The 13,736-nt window shown below is 41.7% G+C and overlaps 1 protein-coding gene across 3 annotated transcripts in view; it reads left to right on the top strand.

Annotated features, from left to right (window-relative positions):
- The first annotated feature begins 724 nt into the window (after positions 1 to 724).
- The window catches only part of Fam168a (family with sequence similarity 168 member A), a 128,174-nt gene continuing 115,162 nt past the window's right edge, over positions 725 to 13,736 (top strand). For 2 of the 3 annotated variants that reach the window (XM_021640960.2, XM_021640961.2), the window contains exon 1: positions 725 to 973. The gene's annotated coding sequence lies outside the window, so the exon portion shown is untranslated. Of the gene's footprint in view, positions 974 to 1,245; positions 1,292 to 13,736 lie in introns of those variants that run through there. The other variant, XM_060367699.1, reaches the window with a different exon arrangement.

Below are 13,736 nucleotides of genomic sequence, written 5' to 3' on the forward strand. Positions count from 1 at the left end.
AATTTCGATCATCTTTGCAAATATAAGTAATGTAAATGTAAGCAAATGTCCTTTTTAACGTGAGGATCCAAGCTGTAGAATCGTCCTCCTAATTTGCAGGGGAGCCAGTGAAGCAGCTGCTGCATTAAATCTGGCAAGACAGTGATAACGGAGATGTCGAGGATAGTACGGAAACACAGGTGATGTAGCCCATCTAGGCCCGAGTTCTGTGGGTTGGAACAGTCTTCCCCCTTTTCCTCTCTTTCACTTCTTTTTCTTAACATGGAGGAAGGACTGAGAACTGCACGTCCAAGCATTTCGCAAGGACCACACTCCTGGGAACTGTAGTACCGAGTCTGAGAGGGGTCCGGAAGGAGAGAATGGGAAGCTTTGTGCAGCATGCTGGGAGGTGTAGTCACTCGGGCGGAAGCGGGTGCTTGTGTAGGTTGGAGATGTAGAGATTTTGCTTCATGGAGATGAGGTTGAGGAAATATCCGACTTTCCTCTCAAGCGGTCTTTGAGTTTACAAAATTCTCCCGTGGAAAGTCGGCTTCATTCCATTGTCTGTGACCCAAGAGGGTGCGGCCCCAGGACCTGCGCGCGGTTGGGAGATGCAGGCCGCCCAGGGCCGTGGCAGAGCATGCCGGGAGTTGTAGTCCGGGCGCTCTGAGGCTGTGGGACGTGTCCGGACGGCGCGCCGACTCCTCCTCCCCCGCCCTGCTCAGCGGTTCCCCCGCCCCCTCCCTCCGCCTCCTCCTCTCTTGCCTGCAGCCGAGCGTCCCTTCCCCCACTGTCGGGTTTCTCCGCGGCTACTGCAGAGGGTTCAGAGCCGAGTAGCTGAGGAGAAGGAGGAGGAGGCTCCCGTCCCTGCGCGCCATCCACCACCCTGCTGGACACGGACGAGGGAACGAGAGCGTCGCCGCTGTAGCCTCCAGACAAGGGCACCGCCGCCTCCGCTGCCGCCGCCGCGGTTTTCGCCTGCAGCAGCTCGCTGGTGAGGAGACCCCCGCCCCCCGGCCCGCTCCGGCGGAGCCAGGGCTGGTGGCGCCGGCGAGAAGGAGGGTGGGGGCCGCAGGGCCCCCTAGCCGGCTGGGGGAGGGGACCGAGGTGGCGATGGAACGGCGGGCTGGTGGGGGAGACTTGTCCGAACGCGGGCTGGGGGTGGGGTGAGGGTGGGACAGCAGGTCAGGGGAGGCGAGCTGGGGGCAGGGGGCCGACTTCCCAGGAGGGATAAGCAGACCCGGGACCGGGAGCACGGAACGTGGAAGGGAATTGAGGTGGAATTCGGGATTGTCTTGGGGCGAGGTGGAAGGTGAGACTGGAGTGGGATGTCTTTTAATGGGGGAGGGGACTGAATGAAGGTGATGATTTGGGGTTGGCCTCAAGCAGTTGACAGCTTGGGATCAGAGCTGGGGTGGGGGCTAAGTAGACGATTTCAATTCGATATAAACGTTGGATGGGACTCCGGGGAGTGCTAATTCTGGAAGGTGGGATTTGGGATGGACCTGGGGAAGGCTGATGGAGATGGTAGGAGCTGCGGGGTGAGGGGTTTGGCATGGGTTGAGACCTAGGCTTGGAGTGGGCTGTTGTCTTCTGGGGATGGTGGAATTTGTGAATACTTAACAGAAGAGGTAGGATTTGTTTGGGGTTTTCTTGGGGCAAGGTGCTAGAGGTTGTAATATGGGCTGGGAGGGATGAGACTTCCAACTATAGGAGACGGATGGTAACCTGACAAGAGGGAGTAAATTGGAAGTTGGGTCCCAAATAGGAGGACAGGGGTTGAAATTGGGGATGAGGGCACAGTAGAAAAGGCTTTAGGGTGAGTTTAGAGTCTCTGGAGGGAGCAAGGTGGCTCCCCTGGGCGGAAGTTGGAGGCAGAGGGCATGTAAGACTACTCAGCTGGACTCAATGAGAGAATACTGGCAGGTGGTGAGCAAGGTTAGGGGATGGTATCGCAAAGAAAATGTCTCTCGGCCAGTTTAGCAGAAGTGATGTCTGTGATGAGGTGGTTACCTGGTGAGGTGGCAGAGGGGGCATTTAAGGCATGGGACACCCAGCGTTCGGGGATGGTTGGAACAGAGAGGATGGAGAGGGGTAGGCAGCAGTGCTGGGAAGGAGTGGGTTGGTTTATTTAGGAGAGGAGGGAGTAAGATGTCCTCCAAGGCACACCAGAGGTTTAGGGGTTAGAACACTTACATCGATTTGGTGAGAGACAAGAATAATAAGGTCATTAGAAGGGTCTTCACAGGGGACGGAGGACGGAGAAGGTATATTAAAGATTCTCCTAGAGGATATCTTACTCATCAGTTTGACCTTTTTGTTTGTTTTATGTTGCTATTGTCTGGAAATGGCAGCCCAAGGGTAAAGTTTTGAGAGAACCATTTGAGGTAGAATTAAAGGAGAGTTGGGTGTCTTGCAATTCCTATGTCATAAAGGGAAAGTTTGGGGTTGGAGGGGAGACCTATTCGCAAAGGAAAACAAATGGGAGAAGGTGAAACTACCTCTGCTTTCTCCTTCCCCTCCTCCCCCTGTCACACTGAGAGCTAGTCCTGGAATTTGGAATTTAAATGGACTATGATGATCTTGAGGTTGTTAAGGGTGCATTCTTGCTTGAGAACTGATTAATGATACTGAAAAATAGGAAGACTGAATTTATTTTCTAGGCAGGCAAGGTTCATGTATGCAGAAAGAGGTTAGTAAGCCCCACCTCCCCCCAATAAAATTGATTGCTTGAAGACTCCATTTATTGGTGCCCTGGTTTGCAAGGCAATTAGGCCCATGATTGTATTGCAGGCTAATAATCCTGAGATGAGTCTTGGCACCACCGCTTTATGTAAACAGAGAAGACAGGAAATATGGAAATGTAATACATATTCATGGGTAAGATAGTTTGGTACTGGTGGAGTTTTTAATTTGATTTTCTTTTGACATTACATGATAAGATTTAAAATAATTGGGCTGTTCTATAAATTGAACTTTCTTCTAAAGAAAGTGATCAGAATTCTATCAGGTGTGAATAAATGAAGTATATACAACTGTATTTTATTTGTAAGGGGTTACTGTCCATATAGACACACTGCATTAACTGCAAAAACAGTAGTAACTCCATCTGGTCATCGGAAATTTGACTTAAAGCTTAGAGATAAGTTTATTCTTGTGGTGGCAGAATGTGACGATGGAAGGCAAAAAGGAATGTAAAGAGGAGACATCTTTAGGGAAACAGTTTTCTGGGCTTAATTGCATTAACTTTGATATGTTAAACTTGAAGTGGCTGTTGATTAGAGCTCAGTCTAGGGAAAAAGAAGTGGAAAGAAGATAAAAGTGATACCAATGGGAATTTTAAAATTCTTTTTTTGCTAAAGTTTTAGTGTTCAGCTAGAAAACAAATTATTTTCTTTTAGTTTTGTAGTTGAACACATAAAAATATTCATTTAGAGACTTAAATTTTCTTTCTTTTTTCAAAAATTGGGTGGAATCATGGAGGGGTAGACATATCCTTGGAATTGGAATTTTCTTTTTAAAGGATACTTTCTATATTCTAATTAAAAAAAATAAGCTTGAGTAGTTAGCTGTAATTCACCGAGAGTGTAATCTAACCAGTGAGGGCATTTCTCCTCATGAGTTTACCTTGGGGGCCAGGCATTGCTTTTGTGGATTTGCAGGCATGTTCTGGAGATGGGCTGTTCATGTTAAAGCTTTGGTTTTTGAAAGCTCAAAATGGGAAGTAATCACCTGGGGCAACTGTCTTGGTAGATTTATTTTTCCTATAGTCATGGTTACCTGTGCGGTAATGAAGCAGACACCGGTGAAAGGTGGAGAACAGGATTGGTAGAGAGAGGCACAGGTAAGATGAAGAGCCCATGAGTGTAGGAGTCAAGGGTTTTGCCTTCAAATCCCAACTCCAGCATTTGCAAGTGAAGGGATTTCAGTAAAGCTATAAGACCCTTTTATATTTGGTGCTGATGGTTGTACAACATTGTGGACACTTTGAACGTCTGAGATTGTATGTTTAACTGTGGCTAAGATGGCAAAACGTTCATAATTTACAAAGGCTGCCAAAGGAGACAAATGAGTTCATGTTTCAATTGCATTGTGTAGATATAAAAGGTATGCTCACTATTTAATGCCTGCTCAGTGCTAGGGGAGATGGAGACGAATACAAGCAGTTGTCAGGGAGTTTTCAGTGCCATGGGAAGAATAGATGGCTTTAAGTTGAGAAATGAATGTGGCAAAATGAATGTGGTAGTTAAAGTGTGGATTCTGATCTTACCTCACTGCTACGAGGTGTGTGACCTTGGGCACAATGAACTTATCTGTAAACTGAGGATAATAAAGTTAACCTTGTTAAGGTTGTTCTGTGAGTTAAATAGAATAATCTAAGAAATTATTTAACACAATGTGTTATGTAGTGTACATGAAAACAACATTAGTTTTCATTATCATCGAGAGATAGGCAGAAGCTAGAGTGGTGAATAGTAATGTTCCCCTGCACTGTGTTCTTAATATTATGTCATTCTTGTTTATAAAGAAGTTATTATGTTACATTATTATGAAACCACAATAAATCTACAGTTTGTATGTTTATAGTTTAGGAACTTTAAACAGTTCATTAAATGTCAGAAAAAAGTTAGCTGCTAGCTTCATGATCTAGCAAATAAAAACTATGCTGTTAAGAGTAATAAAATGCTTTGTTTAAGGGATACAGCCAGTTAATGGCAGTCAATTATTTCCTAGAATTCTGATTCCCAAAGCCCTGACTGTATCGCCTTTTTACATTATGAAATGGCTTATATGTATAAAGGTATATTTAGCACAGATCCACAATTTAAAGAATAACAGGTTGAAGACTCACTACCTCACTTTATAAAAAGGAGACTTTTGTTACTTAAAGATGGTACTTTGTTATGTAGCTCAAGAATGATCCTCCTGTCTCAGCCTTCTGAATTCACGTTAGGGGATCTGAGGTCTTTGTCTTCAGCATCCTTGCCTCCTACCTGCACGCAGATCTAATCTTGGATCTTGAACATGCTAGACAAATACCTGTACCACTGAACAACACCCCCACTCATGGGCTAGTTTTACAGCCTTTTGGGAGGTCCTGTCTCCTGCCTTATTAAATCTTCCTTCTCCCTCATTAGTAATAATTTTTCTGAATTTTATGTTAACTCTTTTCTTTCCCTTTTTTCTTTTCTGCCTTATTTTTATTTTTTACTATAGAAAGCTTTATCTGTTCTATTGTTATAATAGTAAATATACTCTATATAAGTAGGAAATTACAAAAAGTAAAAAGGGAAAATTAGTGTGCATTATCTCCTTAAAATTTCCTGCTCTTTCCCTCCCTTCAGATAAGAGCTTCCCACAGGTTAAGTATCTACTTGAACACTGAGCTCAGTGCCCATAAAACTTTCTGTTGTATATGTATGCAGAACCGAAAGAATATGGGTAGTCTAGATAGCTAGAGGAAGTAAGTTTGTCTACATGGGTGTTCACGTTACTCAGATATAGATCAGTCATAGTTGGAAATGGAACGACAAAGCAGTGCTACTGGAATTAGTGTTTGTGAGCTCTGAAAGAGCACTGTTTGGGAGTCATTGGCAGGAATTGTTGATGTCCTAGATTCTGATTTTTTGCTATAGCTTCTTGTCATGTTTTGGCAAACTATTATTTATTAATTTATTTTGAGATAGAGTGTCTCTGCATTTTAGGCTGACATGAACTCGCTGTGTAGTTCTGGCTGATCTCACTCTTGAAGTTTTTCTGCCTTAGTTGATAGGTACCACACTCCCGGCTCACTCTACTTTTCTAGTTACATTTTTATACCTCTTCCATTTTGCAGCTAGGCAGCCTGCCTGGTACATTGGCCCTTATCTAATTGTGCGGGACCATCTCTCATTTGAAATAAATACAGAGTACTACAAATAGGAAATCCTCAGTTGCAAATACTAGAAAGTTAGCAACCTGAATGTGAAGAAATGTTTTTTTTTTAATTTAATTTTTATTTTATGTGCATTAGTATGAAGGTGTCAGATCCCTTGGAATTGACATTACAGATAGTTGTGAGCTGTCATGTGGACACTGGGAATTGAACCCGGGTCCTTTGAAAGAGCAGGCGCTGTTTTTAACCACTGAGCCATCTCTCCAGCTCCCCAAGAAATGTTTTTCAATACATTTGTAATCTGTATTTATCAATAATTTATTAGAGCTTCACTTTACTTTTGTATCAACTTAGGCTCAAGTGCTACAATAACTGAAAGAATTTATATTTACTTATTTACTGTTTTTCTGAGACAATGTTTCTCTGTAGACCTGTCTGTCATGGGACTAGCTCTGTAGACCAGGCTGGCCTTGAACTCAGAGATCCATCCAGTTGTTAGCTATAGTGGGATGGAGAAAGGGTTACAGGATTCCTACCTAGTGAACTTACAGGATCTGATGTCATATTAAATATGCTTGTTAGCTAAACATGGAAAAAAGGATTTATTGAAGTGAGAAATATATGTTGTTTGTTTTCCATTATCCAGACAAATATAGCTACTTCCCTTTTTGTTTTCTATAACAATGGAGTAATAGAGTGAGAAGGACTATTTGTACATATTGAAGAGGGAATTAATACTCATTGTTGGGTTGATACATGAATTAAATAAGGACAGAGTACCTGGAATGTAGACACACATAGTTGACATTTAACATAGTAGCTTTCATTGCTACTGATATTTTTATTTTACCTGTGAGTTGTTTCTTGAGACTGCTCTTTTATTACTCAGTATTTTCTACCTTTTCACTGTTGGGATTGTAGGCCTGTGCTACCACACCCAGCTTAAAAACTTATTTTTTTGTTGGTGCTGAGGATTGAACCTCGGGTATCTAATACATGCAAGGCAAGCACTCTGCTGAGCTTTTTATCCAGGTTGAGCTTTTCCTGTTTTTTTTTTTTTTTATTATTATTATTTTTTTATTTTTTTGCTCTTCTTGGTTTGCTGTTTAGCAGGGGGAATATGTTTTGTTTGTTTGTTTGTTTGTTTGTTTTGAGATACGGCCTCATTATGTAACCCTGGCTGTCCTGGAACTCAATATGTAGACCAGGCTGGCCTCCAACTCACAGAGAGATCCACCTGCCTCTGCCTCCTGAGTGCTGGGATTAAAGTTATATCATGCCAGTGAGAGATTTTTTAGTTGTTGTGTAGTCACTTGTGTGGATGTTGATTGTGTTTGTGGCATGGTGGGAGTCAGAGTACAACTTTGAGGGAATCTTTCCTTCTACATTTTGGGTCTCGGGGATGGAACTCTGGTCACCAGGCCTGATGGGAGCTAGCTGGTCTCAGGTTTGCCTTGTCCCTTCTGCATTAGCCTCTAGAGTTCTGCTTTTACAGGTGTGTGCCAACTCTCAAGAATTGTGGAAACAGCTGACTTTTATAACGAAATCTTTGTTATTTCTACTTTTTAATTAATGTTGATTATTTTTCTTTCTTTTCCCCCTTCTCGAAGACAGGCTTTCTTTGTGTAGCCCTGGCTGTCCTGGACTTGATTTGTAGACCAGGCTGGCCTCCAACTCACAGAGATCTGCCTGCCTTTGCTTCCCCGAGTGCTGGGATTACAGGGGTGTTCCACCACGCCTGGTTGAGAATTTTTTTTTGTTTGTTTTTTGTTTTTTTAAGGGTTGGCTTCTTGGTTCACTGGACTTACTTGATTTTGTGAGCAGTCTTGCCCATATGCTAATGGCTGTCGAATCTCTTTCTCCAACTCAGAGTCCTTTCCTGAGCTTCAAACTTAGATATACCACTGGCGTCTCTCTCTACCACCTCCATTGTAGTCATTCCAACGTCCTCAGATTCAGTAGCTCCAAAACAACTCATATTCCTGTCTACCTCTGACCTCTTGTCTTTCCATACTCCCTTAACTCAAAAAAAAGTTAAAATGGTCTCTACTGTGTTTTTGTCCTAATTAAAAGGAATTACTACTCCATCCAATGATTACTCAAGACACAGATCTATGGGGTATGTTCTTGTTCCTTTCCCACTTAAATCTCTCCTTTGACTCCTTCATATGACATGTATGGGTGTCTATGACCTATGCCTGTCCAGCAGCACAGAGTACACTCCTGGCTTATCACTTAGCACTCAGTACTGATTACCAAGCGCCTTGTAGTTGCTAAGCTATATTGTTTCATAACTTTGCTTGTGACATCTCTCCTTTTGTTCATCCTTTTGGATTAAATGATGTTCCTTAAGAAATCTTTGAGAACAGTTAAGGTTGTCATAACAATAGAGTGCCCCTACTTTGTTCCTGGAGAACATCTAGTGCCTATCTCTGGTACAGTGATTGCCTGACTTTAGGAAAACTTAATTCTTTAATTAATATTTATTTGTTTATTTGGTTTAATTTTTGAGATAGGGTCTTTGTTATGCAGCTCTGGCTGTCCTGAAATTCACTATGTCAAACAGGCTGGCCTGTAACTCACAGAGAACCACTTGCCTCTATCTCTCAAGTGCTGGTGTTAAAGGCGTGTCTCACCATGGCCTTTTTATTTTTTTATTAAAAACTATTTTATTTTATACATAATGAGTGTTTGCCTGAACATGGCTGCAGAGGTCACAAGAAGGTGATCACCTGGGATTGGTATTATGGATGGTTGTGAATCACTGTGTGGGTGCTGAGAACTGAGCCTGAGTCCTGTTAGAACAAGTGCTCTTAACCACTGAGCATCTTTCCAGCCCCAGTTTAATTCTTTATGCCTTTACCTTCACTTAGTTGTAACTGTTATAAGGGTAGTGACTTCTCGTCCTTGGAATGAATCTTAAAGTGAGTGATTGGTTGAACTCAATGAGGACAGTTGGCAAAGCAGTAATATGATCTATGGAGTATACCCCATACCTTTTCCTTAGATGTGGGTTTTTTCCTTAGCATAGAGATTAGAATTTAATTGGATTAATAAGTTGCCTGGGTCCTTTCAAAATCTCTCTCTCTCTCTCTCTCTCTCGGCCCTTTAAAGGCTTCTTCACTTTGTGGCATTTGTGTTGGAGGTATATGTTCATATGGATGTGAGAGATCAGGTCTCTTCCTGTATTGCTCACCACTTTTTTTTTTTTTTTCAGACAGGGTCTCATTGAACTTGAAGCATATCCCCTCCTCTCCTGATCCATTCATTTGGCTAGCTAACAAGTTTCTGGGGGCTGCCTGTCTCCTGCCAACCCTGCAATGCTAGGCATGTGTGGCCATGCCTGGCTTTTAGTGGATGCATAGCATTTGAACTCAGATCTTCTTGCTTTCTTTGCAAATACTTTCACCCATGGAGCTATTTCCCAAGCCCTATGTTTTTGTTTTTTGAGACAAGGTTTCTCTGTGTAGTCTTGGCTGTTCTGAAACTCACTCTGTAGGCCAGGTTGACCTGGAACTCAGAGATCCACCTGCCTCTGCTTCCTGGGTGCAGAGATCAAAGGCATGTGGCTGCCACCAAAGCTGTCTCCTCCATTGCCACTGTCATCGCCCGGCTGCTTTTTCTTGATATATACGTTTTGAAGGATACCTGGGATGATGTATTTTTCATAGTCAGTCTTTGGCTGACTTGAGATTATGATCTAAATTTGTATTTTGATCATTTCCTTCAAGCTTAACAAATTTTGCTGATGTTCATATTTCTTTTTTAGCACTGTTTTTAAATTTTATATGCATTTAGTGTCTTCATGTTTAAAATCCCTATCTGTACATAGTTTATTTTTGCAAATAAAATATGTAAGTGTGCTATTTATACTTATGCAAATATTATTAAATTATTATAATTTTTCTTAGGTGTTAGGATAAGTAGGAGCTAAAGGTAGACAAAACATTTGATGTTGAGCATCTTTTGTATGCAATATGCTGGATGTTTTTGTCTTCCATGTATAGTTTAATCCTCACATTTCTACCAGATAAAGAATTGTACCCATGTTTTAAATACTCAAAGTGATTTAGATCTATAGGGATTAGGTAGTTTATATAGCTAGTAAAAAAAGCTAGTATTGAAAACTTGGTCTAGAGGGACAAGGCAGTGTGTGTCTTTAATCCAGCATTCATTCAGGAAGGCAGAGGCAGGCAGATTTCTGTGAGTTCCAGGCAAATGAGAGCTACAGGGTGAAACCCAGTCTCAAACCAAACCAAACCAAACCAAACCTCACCAAACCTCACCAAACCTCAGTGTACATTGTTCTGAAGCCTTTGGTCTGCATCTGAGGGGTATCATCCAGTGGTAGATCCCTCACCTAGCATGAAGCCTTCTGTTGGATCTCCAACCCTGAAAAACAAAAAAACCCTAACACAATCACTGTATGTAAAGAATCCTGGTTTTAAACTGTCCCATCAGTAGTTTGAACCTGCTTAGAAAATGGCTTGGTTGTTGGTCAGAATCACCCAAGAAAGTGTTAAAATAAGCTTTACCATACTCTGGACCAATTTTAATGACTTCTTGTAGGAGACAATGTGCATAGGTAGGTATTGGTATCTGAGTCTGTCTTGTTCCTGTAACAATCTTTCAGTGTTGTTTATAAGTAAGACATTTCTCAGAATTCTTGAGGCTATAGGAAGTCGAAGATCATGATGCCAGCAGATTTGGTATCTGGATAGGACTCTTTCTTTGTTTCCAAGATGATTCTTTCTTGTGTCCTCTGGAAGGGACCAATGCTATGTCCTCTTTAGGTTGAAGGGCCAAAAGAGTTACGTGTAGGGGGCCTCTTTTATAGTGATCTAAGTTCTGTTGACAAGAATGGAGCCTTCGTCACTTCATCAGCTCCCCGGAGTCTTTGCCTTTTAATACCACCTTGTATAAGGGGTTAGGTTTAAACAGGAATTTTGAAGGGCGCAAATATCTAAACTATAGCAGTAGGTGTATATTTATGTAGAAAACATAAATCGAAAAGAAGCTGTTTTGTATATTATGTTCTCACCTGTAATTTCAGGATTTAGGAAGTAGAGGCAGAAAGATGAATTCAAGTTTGTCCTTGGTTCCATAGCAATTTGGAGCCTGTTCAAAAAATAAACAAAAACATTTTTTCTAATCTTTTAAATATTTGTGTGGATTCTTGTGTGCTTCTGAATTCAGTCCATTGTCATTGATTGCTTTGTGTGGTAAAGAAAATCCCTTCGGAAATAGGTATTTGGGTTAGAAAAGGAAGGAATGCTGTAACTTCAGTACTTGAGAGGCTGAGTTGGGCTACACAGAAGACCATGTATCAAAAACAGGCAAGCAAACAAGCAAGTAGCCCCAGAAATACTTTTTAATCTATTTATTATATAGTTGTGAATATTCTTGATATTACACAGAAGCTTAACAACTGTAATTTCTTTCTCTTTAATTTTTCAAGGCAGGATTTCTTTGTGTAGCCCTGGCTTTCCTTGAACTTATTTTGTAGATCAAGATGGCTTGAACTCAGAGATCTGCCTGCTTCTGAGTGCTGGGATTAAAAGCGTGTGCCACCATGGCCCAGCTGCCAACTGAAGTTTCTTAAGGCCTGTTGTTTTTTAAATTTTTTAATTGTTACATTAACATTTAATTGTCTGCTTTGAACATTGGCTTGTAGGCTTAGGGGTTCTTAAATGCTTTTACCTCCTTTCCATTGATTGACCAGAGGTAGGGGAGAAAGAAGGTTAAAGGATGTTATAGACGTTTTTAGAAATAGTTCTTTGGGATGAGTGTAGCCTTGGCTGTCCTGGACTTTGTAGACCAGGCTGGCCTCAAACACACAGAGATCTGCCTGCCACTGTCTCCCTGAGTGCTGGGATTACAGGTGTGCGCTACCATACCTGACTTGGTGTCTCTTCTTAATAAGGGTGCTAATTTCATCATTAGTATACCCTCAACCTCATCTAAGCCTCATTATAAATAATCTAAACTTGACTCTCCTAGAGGCTCCAGTTTCCAATCCCACTACCATCTTATTGGGGTGTAGGGCTTCATCATGAATTTGGGAGGGGCTACACAACTCAGTTTGTGGCACTGAGTGATGGAGTACTTCCAAAAATGTTGATGTTTTCTACTGTAAATGTAAAAGCCCCACATTTATTAATATTGCTGCTGTTCCCCTCAGACAAATCTTTTCGAATCTTCTCTTGAAAGTTCAAATTTCATCACAGGAAACAGATACTGACAGTTGTTTTCCTTGAGTGACAGTCTGATGTTGTTCATTTTTGAGAAAGTGTCTGCCACACATCCAAGTCTGAATAATTACGGTTTTTCTGCCAATTGTTTGCTCAAGTGAAAATGGAGTCTTAGGAAAAGAGCAGCTAGTTCAGCCTGCAGCCCCATTGCATGGTGCTTTAGCGCTTTTGAGTCAGGTCATGTACTTTGTTATGTAACAAAACCACTTCATATTTGTGTCTTCTCACACAGAACGAAAAAAGATGTGTAGTTAAAGATTGGGATTTGAGATTTATTAAATTAATAATCTTTGTGGCTTTATCAGAAACATTCCTTTAAACTGAATAGTTTTGTTGTTAGTTTTGTTTTATTTGTATGCATTCTTACAGTTGGTCTCATAGCCTCAATTTAATCTAAACTGACATTCTTTTGCCGAATGTATTTCCAGGCTTCTTTCTTTCTTTTTTTCTGGCTTTTTGAAACAGGGTTCTCTGTGTAACGTGGCTGTCCTGTAGACCAGGATAGCCTCAAACTTACAGAGATCCACCTGCTTTTGCCTCCCACCATGGGGCACCAGGCTTATTATTTTTTCATTATGTATTTACTCATTTTACAGCCTGATAGCAGCCCCCCTCCCTCCTCTCCTTCCAGTTCCACCCTCACACTCCCTTTTTCATTCCCCCCTCCTGATCTCCTCAGAAAAGGAGAGGTCCCCCCATCGGTGCTAACCCACCCTGGTGTACTACCCACTGAGGCCAGACAAGGCAGCCCAGCTACGGGAAATGGATCCAAAGTCAGGCAACAGAGTTTGAGGTAGCCCACACTCCAACATTTAAGGGGTGATGCTATGAGGTGACCATCAGTGGTTAGTAAAAAAGCAAATGTAGTGTGGTTATATGTATGTACACATGTTGTATGTGTGTGAGTGTGTTTTCCTTTAAGCAGCTTCACTGAGGTAAAGCTGGTATACAATAAATGACATAAATTTAATGTCGTTTGCTAAGTTTTCCCATCTGGTTAGGCCTATGAAACCATCACTACAATTCTGATGGTGAGCATACTTATTACCTCCTAAAAGTTTCCTGGTGTCTCTTTAAAATCATTCCCCTCTGTTCTGCCCCCAACTCAGGCAGCTGCTAATTTGTTTTCTAATACCACAGATTTGTCAGTGGTCTTGAGATTATACCAGTGAGTTACTTTCTCTCTCAGCCTTAGTTTATTTGTAAGATGAGATGATATTCCTGCTCAGAAGACCATGAGAAATATCAGGGAGAGTGTACACTGAGAGCTAGCATGGCACTCGACATCCCAGAGACTCTCTAGCCCTTGGGAGCCAGTGTTACCATTTCATGTTCTCATTTGCTGGTTCAAAGAACACTGAGGACTTTACAGCTCTTCGAGAGTTCACGTTGTCTTGTGAATCAGCTTCTAGTGTGTTTGGAGCAGGGAAGTTTAGATTTAGGTAGCTTGAGGCCCTGTGGGGCTTTCTGGTGCCCCCTCCATGCCCAGTGTTCCACATGCTATTAATTATGAACAGATGTTCTTCATAAATAAGCAAAGAACTCCAAGCAGATTTTTGGGTCTTTATGCCTAGATGTAAATTTGGTATTATGATAAAGTTGCATAAGCAATGAGCTTAAAGTCCAGGAGT

The sequence above is a fragment of the Meriones unguiculatus genome, chromosome 14, assembly GCF_030254825.1.
Source record: "Meriones unguiculatus strain TT.TT164.6M chromosome 14, Bangor_MerUng_6.1, whole genome shotgun sequence".
In the NCBI taxonomy this organism is placed as follows: Eukaryota; Metazoa; Chordata; class Mammalia; order Rodentia; family Muridae; genus Meriones; species Meriones unguiculatus.